General features: G+C 43.2%; 1 protein-coding gene across 1 annotated transcript in view; it reads right to left on the bottom strand.

Annotated features, from left to right (window-relative positions):
* Positions 1 to 20,000, bottom strand: part of LOC130071818 (ryanodine receptor 3) — a 248,526-nt gene that overhangs the window by 74,014 nt on the left and 154,512 nt on the right. The gene's annotated exons all lie outside the window — the stretch shown is intronic.

Below are 20,000 nucleotides of genomic sequence, written 5' to 3'. Positions count from 1 at the left end.
ACAAATAAAAAACAATTATATCAATGTGAAATTAATTAATTAAAAATAATAATAAAAAAACACTAACACACTAACAATCTATTCATAAAAATGTAAAATTAAAATAAGCAATTGTACAATTAAAGCAATTAAAATAAAACTAATTATTAAATCATAACGTAAAATTTAAATAGTAATTATAAAAATAAAACACTAAAAATAAATGTTGAATTAAAATAAATTATTAAAAATAATCAAAATAAAAAATAATCAATCTTAAAAGTACAATATGTAAGACTTTTTTTTATCAAAATATCCAAAAACCACTTGCACAGTGTTATATATTTCTTTCAATTGTGTATTTCCATTATCCTAAATGTTTCCAAAAATTTGTAAATTCTGAGAAATTCACAATTTTAAAAAGCGCCCGTCCCTGTTCACGTGTTGCCTGTCACTGACGTGTTATCCGCGGTATCCCTGGTGTCTGCTCGTACCGCCGTAGTAACCATGGCGACAGACGTGGACAACAGCGTTACATCTAGCGGTGTTACGTTTTGCTCACGCTGTTGTTGTTTCGTTCAAGCATTATGGACCATGGCAAGCAGACTTTGGGACAAAAGGAGAACTAAAACGAGGATCAGTATCACACACGTTTCGAGATGCCGAGAGCTAGCATCCGCGGCTAACTTCGACTCGACAGAGACACCGCTCTCGCATGAGCTTTATTAGACAGTGAGCAAATGTACATAACACTAATCAATGTTATACAGCTCAACAACATGATGACATGATAGAATATGACCAGTATGTTATTCTAATGTTGATCTCGCGCACTGCTAGTCTCACACAGACAAACTAACACTGAATAACATTATAACTTTAACACTCAAATGCAGTTTAGTGATAGTGTAGAGCGAGTGAAACAGCGCTGCGTTCCCTCACATGCTTCACTCGTCTAATACACTGATCTGTGTGAGTATTAATAAAGCACTCGCGGGTACGTTAGTTCGGTAGAATTAAATGTCCTTATTCCTTTATATCCGCTGGACTCGCGTGTGGCGCTGAGATCTGTCTCTCATTAGCACTCGCGCTTCATACGCCACAGTCATGATACAAACATCATTCACTCATCCAGAGACATTATTAGATCCATCGGCATGACGACAATTCCATGATTCCGCTTATTCACTGCGTCATCAACCTACGCCTGTGTTATTGTAAGAGGTTAGCGACCCCTAGCGGCGAAAACAACAACAGCTATTGTAGCTTTAATATAAATCTAAATTAAATAAGTAAAAAAGTAAACTTAGTGATTTAACCAAAAAAAAAATCTCCATGCCATGTTCTCATTAACCAACAGCAGAGAAGCGTGACCATGCGAATGTGTTGTTGAATTATTGAAATATTAACGTGTTAACGTCTGTATCTGATGACGTCACGTGTCTCAGTGTGTGTGTGTTGCGTGTCTGTATCTGATGACGTCACGTGTCTCAGTGTGTGTGTCGCGTGTCTGTATCTGATGACGTCACGTGTCTCAGTGTGTGTGTTGCGTGTCTGTATCTGATGACGTCACATGTCTCAGTGTGTGTGTCGCGTGTCTGTATCTGATGACGTCACGTGTCTCAGTGTGTGTGTTGCGTGTCTGTATCTGATGACGTCACGTGTCTCAGTGTGTGTGTCGCGTGTCTGTATCTGATGACGTCACGTGTCTCAGTGTGTGTGTGTCGCGTGTCTGTATCTGATGATGTCACGTGTCTCAGTGTGTGTGTCGCGTGTCTGTATCTGATGACGTCACGTGTCTCAGTGTGTGTGTCGCGTGTCTGTATCTGATGACGTCACGTGTCTCAGTGTGTGTGTCGCGTGTCTGTATCTGATGACGTCACGTGTCTCAGTGTGTGTGTCGCGTGTCTGTATCTGATGACGTCACGTGTCTCAGTGTGTGTGTCGCGTGTCTGTATCTGATGACGTCACGTGTCTCAGTGTGTGTGTCGCGTGTCTGTATTTGATGACGTCACGTGTCTCAGTGTGTGTGTCGCGTGTCTGTATCTGATGACGTCACGTGTCTCAGTGTGTGTGTCGCGTGTCTGTATCTGATGACGTCACGTGTCTCAGTGTGTGTGTCGCGTGTCTGTATCTGATGACGTCACGTGTCTCAGTGTGTGTGTCGCGTGTCTGTATCTGATGACGTCACGTGTCTCAGTGTGTGTGTCGCGTGTCTGTATCTGATGACGTCACGTGTCTCAGTGTGTGTGTGTCGCGTGTCTGTATCTGATGACGTCACGTGTCTCAGTGTGTGTGTCGCGTGTCTGTATCTGATGACGTCACGTGTCTCAGTGTGTGTGTCGCGTGTCTGTATCTGATGACGTCACGTGTCTCAGTGTGTGTGTCGCGTGTCTGTATCTGATGACATCACGTGTCTCAGTGTGTGTGTCGCGTGTCTGTATCTGATGACGTCACGTGTCTCAGTGTGTGTGTCGCGTGTCTGTATCTGATGACGTCACGTGTCTCAGTGTGTGTGTCGCGTGTCTGTATCTGATAAAGTCACGTGTCTGTGTGTGTGTCGCGTGTCTCAGTGTGTGTGTCGCGTGTCTGTATCTGATGACGTCACGTGTCTCAGTGTGTGTGTGTCGCGTGTCTGTATCTGATGACGTCACGTGTCTCAGTGTGTGTGTGTTGCGTGTCTGTATCTGATGACGTCACGTGTCTCAGTGTGCGTGTCGCATGTCTGTATCTGATGACGTCACGTGTCTCATTGTGTGTGTCGCGTGTCTGTATCTGATGACGTCACGTGTCTCAGTGTGTGTGTCGCGTGTCTCAGTGTGTGTGTCGCGTGTCTGTATCTGATAAAGTCACGTGTCCCAGTGTGTGTGTCGCGTGTCTGTATCTGATGACGTCACGTGTCTCAGTGTGTGTGTCGCGTGTCTGTATCTGATGACGTCACGTGTCCCAGTGTGTGTGTCGCGTGTCTGTATCTGATGACGTCACGTGTCTCAGTGTGTGTCGCGTGTCTGTATCTGATGACGTCACGTGTCTCAGTGTGTGTGTCGCGTGTCTGTATCTGATGACGTCACGTGTCTCAGTGTGTGTGTCGCGTGTCTGTATCTGATGACGTCACGTGTCTCAGTGTGTGTGTCGCGTGTCTGTATCTGATGACGTCACGTGTCTCAGTGTGTGTGTCGCGTGTCTGTATCTGATGACGTCACGTGTCTCAGTGTGTGTGTCGCGTGTCTGTATTTGATGACGTCACGTGTCTCAGTGTGTGTGTCGCGTGTCTGTATCTGATGACGTCACGTGTCTCAGTGTGTGTGTCGCGTGTCTGTATCTGATGACGTCACGTGTCTCAGTGTGTGTGTCGCGTGTCTGTATCTGATGACGTCACGTGTCTCAGTGTGTGTGTCGCGTGTCTGTATCTGATGACGTCACGTGTCTCAGTGTGTGTGTCGCGTGTCTGTATCTGATGACGTCACGTGTCTCAGTGTGTGTGTGTCGCGTGTCTGTATCTGATGACGTCACGTGTCTCAGTGTGTGTGTCGCGTGTCTGTATCTGATGACGTCACGTGTCTCAGTGTGTGTGTCGCGTGTCTGTATCTGATGACGTCACGTGTCTCAGTGTGTGTGTCGCGTGTCTGTATCTGATGACATCACGTGTCTCAGTGTGTGTGTCGCGTGTCTGTATCTGATGACGTCACGTGTCTCAGTGTGTGTGTCGCGTGTCTGTATCTGATGACGTCACGTGTCTCAGTGTGTGTGTCGCGTGTCTGTATCTGATAAAGTCACGTGTCTGTGTGTGTGTCGCGTGTCTCAGTGTGTGTGTCGCGTGTCTGTATCTGATGACGTCACGTGTCTCAGTGTGTGTGTGTCGCGTGTCTGTATCTGATGACGTCACGTGTCTCAGTGTGTGTGTGTTGCGTGTCTGTATCTGATGACGTCACGTGTCTCAGTGTGCGTGTCGCATGTCTGTATCTGATGACGTCACGTGTCTCAGTGTGTGTGTCGCGTGTCTGTATCTGATAAAGTCACGTGTCTGTGTGTGTGTCGCGTGTCTGTATCTGATGACGTCACGTGTCTCAGTGTGTGTGTCGCGTGTCTGTATCTGATGACGTCACGTGTCCCAGTGTGTGTGTCGCGTGTCTGTATCTGATGACGTCACGTGTCTCAGTGTGTGTCGCGTGTCTGTATCTGATGACGTCACGTGTCCCAGTGTGTGTGTCGCGTGTCTGTATCTGATGACGTCACGTGTCTCAGTGTGTGTGTCGCGTGTCTGTATCTGATGACGTCACGTGTCTCAGTGTGTGTGTGTCTAGTGTCTGTATCTGATGACATCACGTGTCTCAGTGTGTGTGTCGCGTGTCTGTATCTGATGACGTCACGTGTCTCAGTGTGTGTGTGTCGAGTGTCTGTATCTGATGACGTCACGTGTCTCAGTGTGTGTGTCGCGTGTCTGTATCTGATGACGTCACGTGTCTCAGTGTGTGTGTCGCGTGTCTGTATCTGATGACGTCACGTGTCCCAGTGTGTGTGTCGCGTGTCTGTATCTGATGACGTCACGTGTCTCAGTGTGTGTGTCGCGTGTCTGTATCTGATGACGTCACGTGTCTCAGTGTGTGTGTCGCGTGTCTGTATCTGATGACGTCACGTGTCTCAGTGTGTGTGTCGCGTGTCTGTATCTGATGACGTCACGTGTCTCAGTGTGTGTGTCGCGTGTCTGTATCTGATGACGTCACGTGTCTCAGTGTGTGTGTCACGTGTCTGTATCTGATGACGTCACGTGTCCCAGTGTGTGTGTCGCGTGTCTGTATCTGATGATGTCACGTGTCTCAGTGTGTGTGTCGCGTGTCTGTATCTGATGATGTCACGTGTCCCAGTGTGTGTGTTGCGTGTCTGTATCTGATGATGTCACGTGTCTCAGTGTGTGTGTCGCGTGTCTGTATCTGATGACGTCACGTGTCTCAGTGTGTGTGTCACGTGTCTGTATCTGATGATGTCACGTGTCCCAGTGTGTGTGTTGCGTGTCTGTATCTGATGACGTCACGTGTCCCAGTGTGTGTGTTGCGTGTCTGTATCTGATGACGTCACGTGTCTCAGTGTGTGTGTCACGTGTCTGTATCTGATGATGTCACGTGTCTCAGTGTGTGTGTCGCGTGTCTGTATCTGATGATGTCACGTGTCCCAGTGTGTGTGTTGCGTGTCTGTATCTGATGACGTCACGTGTCTCAGTGTGTGTGTCACGTGTCTGTATCTGATGACGTCACGTGTCCCAGTGTGTGTGTCACGTGTCTGTATCTGATGATGTCACGTGTCTCAGTGTGTGTGTCGCGTGTCTGTATCTGATGATGTCACGTGTCCCAGTGTGTGTGTTGCGTGTCTGTATCTGATGACGTCACGTGTCTCAGTGTGTGTGTCACGTGTCTGTATCTGATGACGTCACGTGTCCCAGTGTGTGTGTCGCGTGTCTGTATCTGATGACGTCACGTGTCCCAGTGTGTGTGTCGCGTGTCTGTATCTGATGATGTCACGTGTCCCAGTGTGTGTGTTGCGTGTCTGTATCTGATGATGTCACGTGTCTCAGTGTGTGTGTCGCGTGTCTGTATCTGATGACGTCACGTGTCTCAGTGTGTGTGTCGCGTGTCTGTATCTGATGACGTCACATGTCTCAGTGTGTGTGTCGCGTGTCTGTATCTGATGACGTCACGTGTCTCAGTGTGTGTGTCGCGTGTCTGTATCTGATGACGTCACGTGTCTCAGTGTGTGTGTCGCGTGTCTGTATCTGATGACGTCACGTGTCTGTGTGTGTGTCGCGTGTCTGTATCTGATGACGTCACGTGTCTCAGTGTGTGTGTCGCGTGTCTGTATCTGATGACGTCACGTGTCTCAGTGTGTGTGTCGCGTGTCTGTATCTGATGACGTCACGTGTCTCAGTGTGTGTGTCGCGTGTCTGTGTGTGTGTCGCGTGTCTCAGTGTGTGTGTCGCGTGTCTGTATCTGATGACGTCACGTGTCTCAGTGTGTGTGTCGCGTGTCTGTATCTGATGACGTCACGTGTCTCAGTGTGTGTGTCGAGTGTCTGTATCTGATGACGTCACGTGTCTCAGTGTGTGTGTCGCGTGTCTGTATCTGATGACGTCACGTGTCTCAGTGTGTGTGTCGCGTGTCTGTATCTGATGACGTCACGTGTCTCAGTGTGTGTGTCGCGTGTCTGTATCTGATGACGTCACGTGTCTCAGTGTGTGTGTCGCGTGTCTGTATCTGATGACGTCACGTGTCTCAGTGTGTGTGTGTCGCGTGTCTGTATCTGATGACGTCACGTGTCTCAGTGTGTGTGTCGCGTGTCTGTATCTGATGACGTCACGTGTCTCAGTGTGTGTGTCGCGTGTCTGTATCTGATGACGTCACGTGTCTCAGTGTGTGTGTCACGTGTCTGTATCTGATGACGTCACGTGTCTCAGTGTGTGTGTCGAGTGTCTGTATCTGATGACGTCACGTGTCTCAGTGTGTGTGTCGAGTGTCTGTATCTGATGACGTCACGTGTCTCAGTGTGTGTGTCGCGTGTCTGTATCTGATGACGTCACGTGTCTCAGTGTGTGTGTCGCGTGTCTGTATCTGATGACGTCACGTGTCTCAGTGTGTGTGTCGCGTGTCTGTATCTGATGACGTCACGTGTCTCAGTGTGTGTGTCGCGTGTCTGTATCTGATGACGTCACGTGTCTCAGTGTGTGTGTCGCGTATGGAAAGCCGTTAGGGCCAAAAACACGCGAATTTTAACGCGTATTTCACGCGTATTTCACGCGTAAAATACGTGTATTTTACGCGTGAAATACGCGTTGATTATGTCACGCGTATTTCACGCGTATTTCACGTGTAAAATACACGTAAAATACGCGTGAAATACGCGTGACATAATCAACGCGTATTTCACGTGTAAAATACGCGTATTTCACGTGTATTTTACACGTAAAATACGCGTGAAATACGCGTTAAAAATCAGTATGAACGGGTCCGTGTCATTGGCTGCTGAAGACTTGGGTCTAACCATTTGTGTGAGCTTAGAGGGGTGTACCTTTCATAGACTAGGCTACCACCAGTTTACATTCTATAGATCAGCTTATTCAGGTTTTTTGTATAACCTATATGAATAATATATTTAAATAGCAGTTTTATGACAATTAATTTTTTTTATGACAATTAATTTTATGACAATTTAGATAAAAATAAAATTAACTTGTTTTTCTCCACTCATGCCTTTTTGTAAATAAACACATTAGTGGACATTCTAGCTTTAACATCAAAGCATTAACGTGTGTGGGGAAATCAGTTACAGTGGAGGTAACCAATGCAGGTTTATGATCACTGCAGGTTTAAGATACAGACCACTGTAATCAATATCTGTCTTTGGAAAACAACGTGAGCTTTTGTTGTGCTTACATTTACAGCTATAGCAAGCAGGGGGCGCTTTTTCAAACCTTTTTGTTCTGAAATTGGGCACTCAGACAAACTGTAATTAGGTATACAGGTGATATTATCAATTTAAAGGAATTTAATGACTTAAAGTATTTAAATATGTTATTTAAGGCTTTCAGGATTAGAATGGGAGCTTGTGCTCAGGTCAGGACAGGTATAAGAACTTGATTTGGCTTTCCTGACAGCAGAAGTATTTTACTGCTACCAAAATTAAATATCCTCCTATTTCTTTTTTTCTTTTTCGTCGTTTTCTTGTGTAGCCCAAAGAAAATAGATAGATTGCATTTTTATGAACAAATATTTTTACCAAGATTGCCCCCTTTTGCATATTAGTACATTTACATATTATTATTATTATTATAACAGGGACAATGGACAGTAAAGAACTGTCCCAGAATTAGCTACAGAGCTAAATTTCATCTGCAGTCCCTGGCATTTGGCAGATGCTTTTATCCTAAGTGCCTTACATTGCATTTCAATGTACACATTTACGTTCTTATCAGTTCTTGCTTTCCCTGGGAATCGAACCCTTGCATGAATTTTGCAAGCGCTAACATTCTACGGTTTGAGCTACAGGAAAAGTAGGAATTTATCTGTAAAACAAATCAACCCAACTCAAGATTTCTAATATTAAAAGTTAACATTTGATTGTGGAAAAGTTTACAGCTGTGGTTCTTGATCAATGCAATTGTAATGAATATCTGTTAAAACAACATAACCTTGCTTGCAGGGACCAAATTACAGAAACGTCCTATCTTAAAGGTATTGTTCACTCAATTTAAAATTCTGTCTTCATTAACTCACCCTCATGTTGTTTCAAACATGCATGAGCCTCTTTGAATGTTTGGTTACTAATATTTGAAGATTATTGTTAACCAAACATTGCTGGTCCCCATTGACTTCCATAATATTTTTTTCCATAGTATGGAAGTTCCACACAAGAAAGAAACTTTGGAACAACATAAGGGTGTAAATGGGTGAACTATACCTTTAAGCCCCAAGTTATAATCTGACAAGTTCAGTGTTTTAAATTGGTTCCAAAATGAAATCACAGTGGTTACTTAAGACAAGATATTACTCTGACTGAAGTTGTTTCTGCAATACAGCCTCAGGAAACCATTCCAGGTCATAATTTCAAGTCCTCCCTCAGTGTCATATATTATTAACTAATATTCAGGGCAATTTGTACTTACCTCAGACTTGTCAGCAGCTTAATATCCTTTTATCTTAGCTCCATATCCTTTATATCTTTAAACATACAATGCTTTAATAGTACAATAATACAAATGCAATAAATTAAACTGTGCAATACTCAAATCTATATTTTCTACTGTTTAGTTTCATAAGTAGAGTATATGTACAAGTAATCTTAATTTTTAAGATTTCACATACGCTTTTATTTCTTTTCTTAAATGTGAGCAATGGTGACATGACCAAATTTAAACCTGGGATCAATAAATTATATCTATTATGCAATTTATTTTCCACATTCACAGTGTCATTACATGGACATTTATCAACTTTATCATAGAAGGCTTTAATAAAATAAAGCTAACAGACATAGGCGTCGATTTCGGGGATGCGGTGATTTCGTACCACCAGATTTCGTCATGAGTCATTTTGCACCCACCACTTTTAACTCCCGTCCATATTAATTTGACTTTTGGTTCGATTTTTGGACCGTTTTCAGTGGTTATGAGGAGCAATATGAGAGAGAAATTTGGCAATCATTGTCTGACCCAGCAAAAAAAACAACACTATAATACATTTTTTATTGATTTTTCTGTTCGCATTTATGAGGGAAAAAACAACGTGTCAGTTCTCGTTTACGGACGTGAGCGTTCTGAAAGCGGCACTAAAAGACTTCTTTAAAACTTTCACAGAGACCTCAAACAGAACAGCTGCCTTTCTTTACATTTATTTTCGTTTTATATTAATTATATCTTAATTTTAATCAATGTTTCATGAACCAATTGTCTGGATTTATTTAATAAATAAGAAGTAAATATAGCAGAATCACGACATGGAGGCGCCGGCGAGTGAATTGGAGTTCGTCTCATAAATTAACCGAAACTCGGCGTATAATGCACATTCACATTCACAGCGTATTAGACGCATTTATTATCATTACTTTTACCGGTTCTTTGTGGCAAGCTTTATGCGTGCGGTCGTGCGCTTGAGCACAAATTATGAGCTTTTGGCAATTTTTTTTTTATAATTATTGACAAAATTAGAATATAGTAAAAGGATTTTTTTGTGTGTGTGAAAGTTTTGGGTGGGCCTGTTGAAAAGTGGGGCCGTGCCTGAGCTACAGGACATCGTCTTTGAAAACATAACCTGCCCGAAAGAGAGAAAAAAAATTAATACGTCATTGTACCCAGCACTTCTGAAAATGCACTGAAAATGCACTTCCGAATGCGTCTCTGTCCCCAGCACATTTCAAACCAAACTGACGCCCATGATAACAAAGATAGATTTACAGGTGACACTGCAATGACTACCCTTTTAAATTGCTAATTTAACCCTTTACACTTTTTTTTTTTTTACATCAGCAGGGTTCACTTGGAATGCTCCGAATGCAATGGGCAAACACGGTCCTCAAGGGTCAATGCCCTCTGCCCTGCAGAGTTCAGCTTCATTTCATTTTTTCTAAATGTAATAAATTTTCAGTGAAATCAATTCTGATTTAAAATAGTAATATGTTAACAAACTAACCCACAGTACCTTTTATCATGCAGATGATTTGTATGAATTTATGATCACAAGCTTGGATGTGTTCTGTCAGCTTGAGGAAGGTAAAGTAAGTGGGGAACTGAAAAAAAAAAAAACGAGTTGGCTTTATAGCAGTCTCATTTCAGTAAACTGCTGGTTAGGTATGAAATATGCCACATGGTGTCCGTAAGAGACTTGGTGAAAATATGTTGGAAATTTGAGAGTAACCTGTTTATTTGTCACCCCAACAACTCAGTTATTAACAAGGATTGAATGGTTGTACTTAGTTGTGGGTGTATTAGTGTGTGGTTTTCTATAGAAACAGAAAATGCAGAGTAAATATTCTAACATTAAATATTAGAGACAACACACTGACAACATACATTATTATACTTCATCTCATTAAACAACAAATTAAACCCCATGTAGCCTACTATTTAAATCGATTGCTGGACGTCGTAATGTTATTGTAGCATAAATCTGATTTAGCATTTTATTAGCAACCCCCACCCCACCTGTTCCACCCACTTTTTAAAACAAAGTTACGTCACTGATTTTTATGTTTATATGTTTACTTAAATGTTATATGGTGTTTTACCAAAGTGTCTAATCATTTTTACAGATAAATTGCTTTAATACCAATTACCAAGGTGACCTGTAAAATACTTCTGCTGTCAGGAAAGCCAAATCAAGTTCTTATACCTGTCCTGACCTGAGCACAAGCTCTCATTCTAATCCTGAAAGCCTTAAATAACATATTTAAATACTTTAAGTCATTAAATTCCTTTAAATTGATAATATCACCTGTATACCTAATTACAGTTTGTCTGAGTGCCCAATTTCAGAACAAAAAGGTTTGAAAAAGCGCCCCCTGCTTGCTATAGCTGTAAATGTAAGCACAACAAAAGCTCACGTTGTTTTCCAAAGACAGATATTGATTACAGTGGTCTGTATCTTAAACCTGCAGTGATCATAAACCTGCATTGGTTACCTCCACTGTAACTGATTTCCCCACACACGTTAATGCTTTGATGTTAAAGCTAGAATGTCCACTAATGTGTTTATTTACAAAAAGGCATGAGTGGAGAAAAACAAGTTAATTTTATTTTTATCTAAATTGTCATAAAATTAATTGTCATAAAAAAAATTAATTGTCATAAAACTGCTATTTAAATATATTATTCATATAGGTTATACAAAAAACCTGAATAAGCTGATCTATAGAATGTAAACTGGTGGTAGCCTAGTCTATGAAAGGTACACCCCTCTAAGCTCACACAAATGGTTAGACCCAAGTCTTCAGCAGCCAATGACACGGACCCGTTCATACTGATTTTTAACGCGTATTTCACGCGTATTTTACGTGTAAAATACACGTGAAATACGCGTATTTTACACGTGAAATACGCGTTGATTATGTCACGCGTATTTCACGCGTATTTTACGTGTATTTTACACGTGAAATACGCGTGAAATACGCGTGACATAATCAACGCGTATTTCACGCGTAAAATACACGTATTTTACGCGTGAAATACGCGTGAAATACGCGTTAAAATTCGCGTGTTTTTGGCCCTAACGGCTTTCCATAGTCGCGTGTCTGTATCTGATGACGTCACGTGTCTCAGTGTGTGTGTCGCGTGTCTGTATCTGATGACGTCACGTGTCTCAGTGTGTGTGTCGCGTGTCTGTATCTGATGACGTCACGTGTCTCAGTGTGTGTGTGTCGCGTGTCTGTATCTGATGACGTCACGTGTCTCAGTGTGTGTGTCGCGTGTCTGTATCTGATGACGTCACGTGTCTCAGTGTGTGTGTCGCGTGTCTGTATCTGATGACGTCACGTGTCTCAGTGTGTGTGTGTCGCGTGTCTGTATCTGATGACGTCACGTGTCTCAGTGTGTGTGTGTCGCGTGTCTGTATCTGATGACGTCACGTGTCTCAGTGTGTGTGTCGCGTGTCTGTATCTGATGACGTCACGTGTCTCAGTGTGTGTGTTGCGTGTCTGTATCTGATGACGTCACGTGTCTCAGTGTGTGTGTCGCGTGTCTGTATCTGATGACGTCACGTGTCTTATGGCAAGCCAAGAGGGTCAGAATTACGCTATAGATTAATCGCGTTTACAGCCAAACGCCGTAAAATACGGCGTTTTAAAACGTATTTCGCGCGTTTTTTACGCCGTTGTAATTACAGACGCCGTAAAAAACGCGCGAAATACGTCAATGACGCCGTATTCCACGGCGTTTTATTGTGCATGGAAAGCGCCGCTTTTTACGCCGTTCATCTTGCCATATGACGGCGTAAAAAACGCCGTTTTGGTTGAACAGAGCGCGCGTTATTTTACGGCGTTTTGCTAATAGTATAATGAGTCACGCCCACTGTTTTACACAGCCAGTAAGTTTGAACTGTTCTCTCCCAATCAATGATGAACTGAGTCAGACCAGACCAATTCAGCACGGATCATTATAGCCAAAGATCATTCGAATCTGTGAATGGTTTATAATTTGTTGTGTATAGCCTACCTACACTCACAATAAAAACAAAACATTGCTTGTATAATGAAGAAAACAAACAGCTTTCCTTTCCGTGAACTTGCCTCTCAAAAGCAATCATTTTCACCATGAATCGAAATAAATTTTGTGTATAGATATAGGCTATTTATTCCTTTTATAGGCTATGATTTTATCCTGTTTTTTTTTCTTGTTCACAGAAGTGCTACAGGTGCATACGATGATGCTTCTGTTCTTTATGCAGCTATTTGTGCATGCAGGCTAAAACTAAACCCCTGGAAAAACATGTTTGTGTGTTTTAATGGGTCACAGACACGTGTAAATTTTAATTTAACAATCTTGTCGGTTAATGAATGGAGATGATCGCGTCGGTTGAAGGTCGCAGGGGAAAAAAAACCCTAAATGAATCCAATTTGTTGATAAAAGGAAACATTTCTAATTTTCGTTTAGTTTAAGTTGTTCAACTAATACTTATATTTTCCTTTATTTCCGGTTTATGTCGATTAGCATAACTGTTTTTAATAGTTTTAGTTTTAGTAAACTAACCCTGAACATCCACAGATCTGTAGCCTAAATTTTGCTATTTTAAGACACTAATATTTACAAATATATATATATATATATATATATATATATATATATATATATATATATATATATATATATATATATATATATATATATATATATATATATATATATAATGTTTGTCATAAAATAATTTACCAATGCATTATTTTTATAGACTATAACCTAACCTTTTACAGTTTTGGAAAAATAGGCCTACATTTTTTGCCTAATTTTTGCTTAAAAAATAAAGCATTCATAAATTATTTTATGATAAACATATTACTGTCTTAAGTGAACTCGTTTATAGTTATACACTCTAATAATAATAACAATAATAATAATTATTATTATTACATTTCAGACTTTTACATTACATTTAAATGAACAAATTAGAAATGGGTGCATGGAGGAATAGCCTCCCATACTAAAGCGTATGTATAAATCTTGCCGCAAAGCACCGGCAAAAGTAGGCTAATGATAATAAATGTTTCTGAACAAATAACGAGGTATTTTAATTATTTATTAATAAACTAATGTTTTCTAAATCAGGCAGCTAACATATCTCCATCTCCGCTGTAAAGGGGATGCGCCAGAGAGAAATGCACCTTTCATACGGATTATGATTACGATATAAATAATATTCTATAGTAGGCTATATATTTTTATAAATAATTGATATATCCTATATATATATAATATTATATATAGCCTATATACGATATATCTGTGTCTGTGAGGCTATACGCTGTTTTTCAGTTCATTTGAGACGCGATCCAGTTCACGGAGAGCATGAAAGTTATTTTACAAAAGCACATTGTTTTCTTGTTATTGTGAGTTTACACAAATATATTTAGTTGCGAATGATGTATTATTCTTTTCTGTATGACCAGAAATTAGGGAGTATTTTAAGTTGTTTCCATGGTTGTTAGGAAAACGAAAGTGATGCAAGTCACCGGCGCCTCCATGTCATGCAGGCTAAGCGCGCTCCACAATAATGGTGGAATATGCTGGAATAGACGATTTAATATGAATGATGAGCGTCAAAATCTTGTGGTTATTTGTGATAATCCTAGCCTTTTATTATTATTGTCTAAATAATAAATTATTAGACTGACATTGTGACTGACTGACTGACTGTGACTGTATTATGACTGACATTTGACGAATTGCTTTGTTCCTTTCTTGTAAGTTTTGGACAAAAATGTCTTCTAAATATGTAGCCTAAAATGTAATAATAATAATAATTATTATTGTTATTATCATTATTTGAGTGTATAACTATAAACGAGTTCACTTAAGTAATAGGTTTAGGCCTATATCATTAAATAATTCATGAATGCTTTATTTTTTAAGCAAAGATTATGCAAAAAATGTAGGCCTGTTTTATCCAAAACTGTAAAAGGTTAGTTAGCCTATAAAAATAATGCATTGTTAAATTATTTTATGACAAACATTTATATATTTGTAAATATTAGTGTCTTAAAATAGCAAAATTTAGGCTACAGATCTGTGGATGTTCAGGGTTAGTTTACTAAAACTAAAACTATTAAAAACAGTTATGCTAATCGACATAAACCGGAAATAAAGGAAAATATAAGTATTAGTTGAACAACTTAAACTAAACGAAAATTAGAAATGTTTCCTTTTATCAACAAATTGGATTCATTTAGGGGTTGACCTTCAACCGACGCGATCATCTCCATTCATTAACCGACAAGATTGTTAAATTAAAATTTACACGTGTCTGTGACCCATTAAAACACACAAACATGTTTTTCCAGGGGTTTAGTTTTAGCCTGCATGCACAAATAGCTGCATAAAGAACAGAAGCATCATCGTATGCACCTGTAGCACTTCTGTGAACAAGAAAAAAAAAACAGGATAAAATCATAGCCTATAAAAGGAATAAATAGCCTATCTATACACAAAATTTATTTCGATTCATGGTGAAAATGATTGCTTTTGAGAGGCAAGTTCACGGAAAGGAAAGCTGCTTGTTTTCTTCATTATACAAGCAATGTTTTGTTTTTATTGTGAGTGTAGGTAGGCTATACACAACAAATTATAAACCATTCACAGATTCGAATGATCTTTGGCTATAATAATACGTGCTGAATTGGTCTGGTCTGACTCAGTTCATCATTGATTGGGAGAGAACAGTTCAAACTTACTGGCTGTGTAAAACAGTGGGCGTGACTCATTATACTATTAGCAAAATGCCGTAAAATAACGCGCGCTCTGTTCAACCAAAACGGCGTTTTTTACGCCGTCATATGGCAAGATGAACGTCGTAAAAAGCGGCGCTTTCCATGAACAAAAATACGCCGTGGAATACGGCGTCATTGACGTATTTCGCGCGTTTTTTACGGCGTCTGTAATTACAACGGCGTAAAAAACGCGCGAAATACGTTTTAAAACGCCGTATTTTACGGCGTTTGGCTGTAAACGCGATTAATCTATAGCGTAATTCTGACCCTCTTGGCTTGCCATACGTGTCTCAGTGTGTGTGTCGCGTGTCTGTATCTGATGACGTCACGTGTCTCAGTGTGTGTGTCGCGTGTCTGTATCTGATGACGTCACGTGTCTCAGTGTGTGTGTCACGTGTCTGTATCTGATGACGTCACGTGTCTCAGTGTGTGTGTGTCGCGTGTCTGTATCTGATGACGTCACGTGTCTCAGTGTGTGTCGCGTGTCTGTATCTGATGACGTCACGTGTCTCAGTGTGTGTGTCGCGTGTCTGTATCTGATGACGTCACGTGTCTCAGTGTGTGTGTGTCGCGTGTCTGTATCTGATGACGTCACGTGTCTCAGTGTGTGTGTCGCGTGTCTGTATCTGATGACGTCACGTGTCTCAGTGTGTGTGTCGCGTGTCTGTATCTGATGACGTCACGTGTCTCAGTGTGTGTGTCGCGTGTCTGTATCTGATGACGTCACGTGTCTCAGTGTGTGTGTCGCGTGTCTGTATCTGATGACGTCACGTGTCTCAGTGTGTGTGTCGCGTGTCTGTGTGTGTGTCGCGTGTCTCAGTGTGTGTGTCACGTGTCTGTATCTGATGACGTCACGTGTCTCAGTGTGTGTGTGTCGCGTGTCTGTATCTGATGACGTCACATGTCCCAGTGTGTGTGTCGCGTGTCTGTATCTGATGACGTCACGTGTCTCAGTGTGTGTGTCGCGTGTCTGTATCTGATGACGTCACGTGTCCCAGTGTGTGTGTCGCGTGTCTGTATCTGATGACGTCACGTGTCCCAGTGTGTGTGTCGCGTGTCTGTATCTGATGACGTCACGTGTCCCAGTGTGTGTGTCGCGTGTCTGTATCTGATGACGTCACGTGTCTCAGTGTGTGTGTCGCGTGTCTGTATCTGATGACGTCACGTGTCTCAGTGTGTGTGTCGCGTGTCTGTATCTGATGACGTCACGTGTCTCAGTGTGTGTGTCGCGTGTCTGTATCTGATGACGTCACGTGTCCCAGTGTGTGTGTCGCGTGTCTGTATCTGATGACGTCACGTGTCTCAGTGTGTGTGTGTCGCGTGTCTGTATCTGATGACGTCACGTGTCCCAGTGTGTGTGTCGCGTGTCTGTATCTGATGACGTCACGTGTCTCAGTGTGTGTGTCGCGTGTCTGTATCTGATGACGTCACGTGTCCCAGTGTGTGTGTCGCGTGTCTGTATCTGATGACGTCACGTGTCTCAGTGTGTGTGTCACGTGTCTGTATCTGATGACGTCACGTGTCCCAGTGTGTGTGTCGCGTGTCTGTATCTGATGACGTCACGTGTCTCAGTGTGTGTGTGTCGCGTGTCTGTATCTGATGACGTCACGTGTCTCAGTGTGTGTGTCGCGTGTCTGTATCTGATGACGTCACGTGTCTCAGTGTGTGTGTGTCGCGTGTCTGTATCTGATGACGTCACGTGTCTCAGTGTGTGTGTCGCGTGTCTGTATCTGATGACGTCACGTGTCTCAGTGTGTGTGTCGCGTGTCTGTATCTGATGACGTCACGTGTCTCAGTGTGTGTGTGTCGCGTGTCTGTATCTGATGACGTCACGTGTCTCAGTGTGTGTGTCGCGTGTCTGTATCTGATGACGTCACGTGTCTCAGTGTGTGTGTTGCGTGTCTGTATCTGATGACGTCACGTGTCTCAGTGTGTGTGTCGCGTGTCTGTATCTGATGACGTCACGTGTCTCAGTGTGTGTGTGTTGCGTGTCTGTATCTGATGACGTCACGTGTCTCAGTGTGTGTGTGTCGCGTGTCTGTATCTGATGACGTCACGTGTCCCAGTGTGTGTGTCGCGTGTCTGTATCTGATGACGTCACGTGTCTCAGTGTGTGTGTGTCGCGTGTCTGTATCTGATGACGTCACGTGTCCCAGTGTGTGTGTCGCGTGTCTGTATCTGATGACGTCACGTGTCTCAGTGTGTGTGTCGCGTGTCTGTATCTGATGACGTCACGTGTCCCAGTGTGTGTGTCGCGTGTCTGTATCTGATGACGTCACGTGTCTCAGTGTGTGTGTCACGTGTCTGTATCTGATGACGTCACGTGTCCCAGTGTGTGTGTCGCGTGTCTGTATCTGATGACGTCACGTGTCTCAGTGTGTGTGTGTCGCGTGTCTGTATCTGATGACGTCACGTGTCCCAGTGTGTGTGTCGCGTGTCTGTATCTGATGACGTCACGTGTCTCAGTGTGTGTGTCGCGTGTCTGTATCTGATGACGTCACGTGTCCCAGTGTGTGTGTCGCGTGTCTGTATCTGATGACGTCACGTGTCTCAGTGTGTGTGTCACGTGTCTGTATCTGATGACGTCACGTGTCCCAGTGTGTGTGTCGCGTGTCTGTATCTGATGACGTCACGTGTCTCAGTGTGTGTGTGTCGCGTGTCTGTATCTGATGACGTCACGTGTCTCAGTGTGTGTGTGTCGCGTGTCTGTATCTGATGACGTCACGTGTCCCAGTGTGTGTGTCGCGTGTCTGTATCTGATGACGTCACGTGTCTCAGTGTGTGTGTGTCGCGTGTCTGTATCTGATGACGTCACGTGTCTCAGTGTGTGTGTCACGTGTCTGTATCTGATGACGTCACGTGTCTCAGTGTGTGTGTCGCGTGTCTGTATCTGATGACGTCACGTGTCCCAGTGTGTGTGTCGCGTGTCTGTATCTGATGACGTCACGTGTCTCAGTGTGTGTGTCGCGTGTCTGTATCTGATGACGTCACGTGTCTCAGTGTGTGTGTCGCGTGTCTGTATCTGATGACGTCACGTGTCTCAGTGTGTGTGTCGCGTGTCTGTATCTGATGACGTCACGTGTCTCAGTGTGTGTGTCGCGTGTCTGTATCTGATGACGTCACGTGTCTCAGTGTGTGTGTCGCGTGTCTGTATCTGATGACGTCACGTGTCTCAGTGTGTGTGTGTGTCGCGTCTGTATCTGATGACGTCACGTGTCTCAGTGTGTGTGTCGAGTGTCTGTATCTGATGACGTCACGTGTCTCAGTGTGTGTGTCGCGTGTCTGTATCTGATGACGTCACGTGTCTCAGTGTGTGTGTCGCGTGTCTGTATCTGATGACGTCACGTGTCTCAGTGTGTGTGTCGCGTGTCTGTATCTGATGACGTCACGTGTCTCAGTGTGTGTGTCGCGTGTCTGTATCTGATGACGTCACGTGTCTCAGTGTGTGTGTCGCGTGTCTGTATCTGATGACGTCACGTGTCTCAGTGTGTGTGTCGCGTGTCTGTATCTGATGACGTCACGTGTCTCAGTGTGTGTGTCGCGTGTCTGTATCTGATGACGTCACGTGTCTCAGTGTGTGTGTCGCGTGTCTGTATCTGATGACGTCACGTGTCTCAGTGTGTGTGTGTGTCGCGTCTGTATCTGATGACGTCACGTGTCTCAGTGTGTGTGTGTCGCGTGTCTGTATCTGATGACGTCACGTGTCTCAGTGTGTGTGTCGCGTGTCTGTATCTGATGACGTCACGTGTCTCAGTGTGTGTGTCGCGTGTCTGTATCTGATGACGTCACGTGTCTCAGTGTGTGTGTCGCGTGTCTGTATCTGATAAAGTCACGTGTCTGTGTGTGTGTCGCGTGTCTCAGTGTGTGTGTCGCGTGTCTGTATCTGATGACGTCACGTGTCTCAGTGTGTGTGTCGCGTGTCTGTATCTGATGACGTCACGTGTCTCAGTGTGTGTGTCGCGTGTCTGTATCTGATGACGTCACGTGTCTCAGTGTGTGTGTCGCGTGTCTGTATCTGATAAAGTCACGTGTCTGTGTGTGTGTCGCGTGTCTCAGTGTGTGTGTCGCGTGTCTGTATCTGATGACGTCACGTGTCTCAGTGTGTGTGTGTCGCGTGTCTGTATCTGATGACGTCACGTGTCTCAGTGTGTGTGTCGCGTGTCTGTATCTGATGACGTCACGTGTCTCAGTGTGTGTGTCGCGTGTCTGTATCTGATGACGTCACGTGTCTCAGTGTGTGTGTCGCGTGTCTGTATCTGATGACGTCACGTGTCTCAGTGTGTGTGTCGCGTGTCTGTATCTGATGACGTCACGTGTCTCAGTGTGTGTGTGTGTGTCGCGTGTCTGTATCTGATGACGTCACGTGTCTCAGTGTGTGTGTGTCGCGTGTCTGTATCTGATGACGTCACGTGTCTCAGTGTGTGTCGCGTGTCTGTATCTGATGACGTCACGTGTCTCAGTGTGTGTGTGTCGCGTGTCTGTATCTGATGACGTCACGTGTCTCAGTGTGTGTGTGTCGCGTGTCTGTATCTGATGACGTCACGTGTCTCAGTGTGTGTCGCGTGTCT

Source organism: Rhinichthys klamathensis, unplaced genomic scaffold (assembly GCF_029890125.1).
Source record: "Rhinichthys klamathensis goyatoka isolate OS25496 unplaced genomic scaffold, OSU_Roscu_1.1 h1tg000462l_1, whole genome shotgun sequence".
In the NCBI taxonomy this organism is placed as follows: domain Eukaryota; kingdom Metazoa; phylum Chordata; class Actinopteri; order Cypriniformes; family Leuciscidae; genus Rhinichthys; species Rhinichthys klamathensis.
Note: the sequence above shows the minus strand (reverse complement) of the source record. Positions and strands in the feature narration are given on the sequence as shown.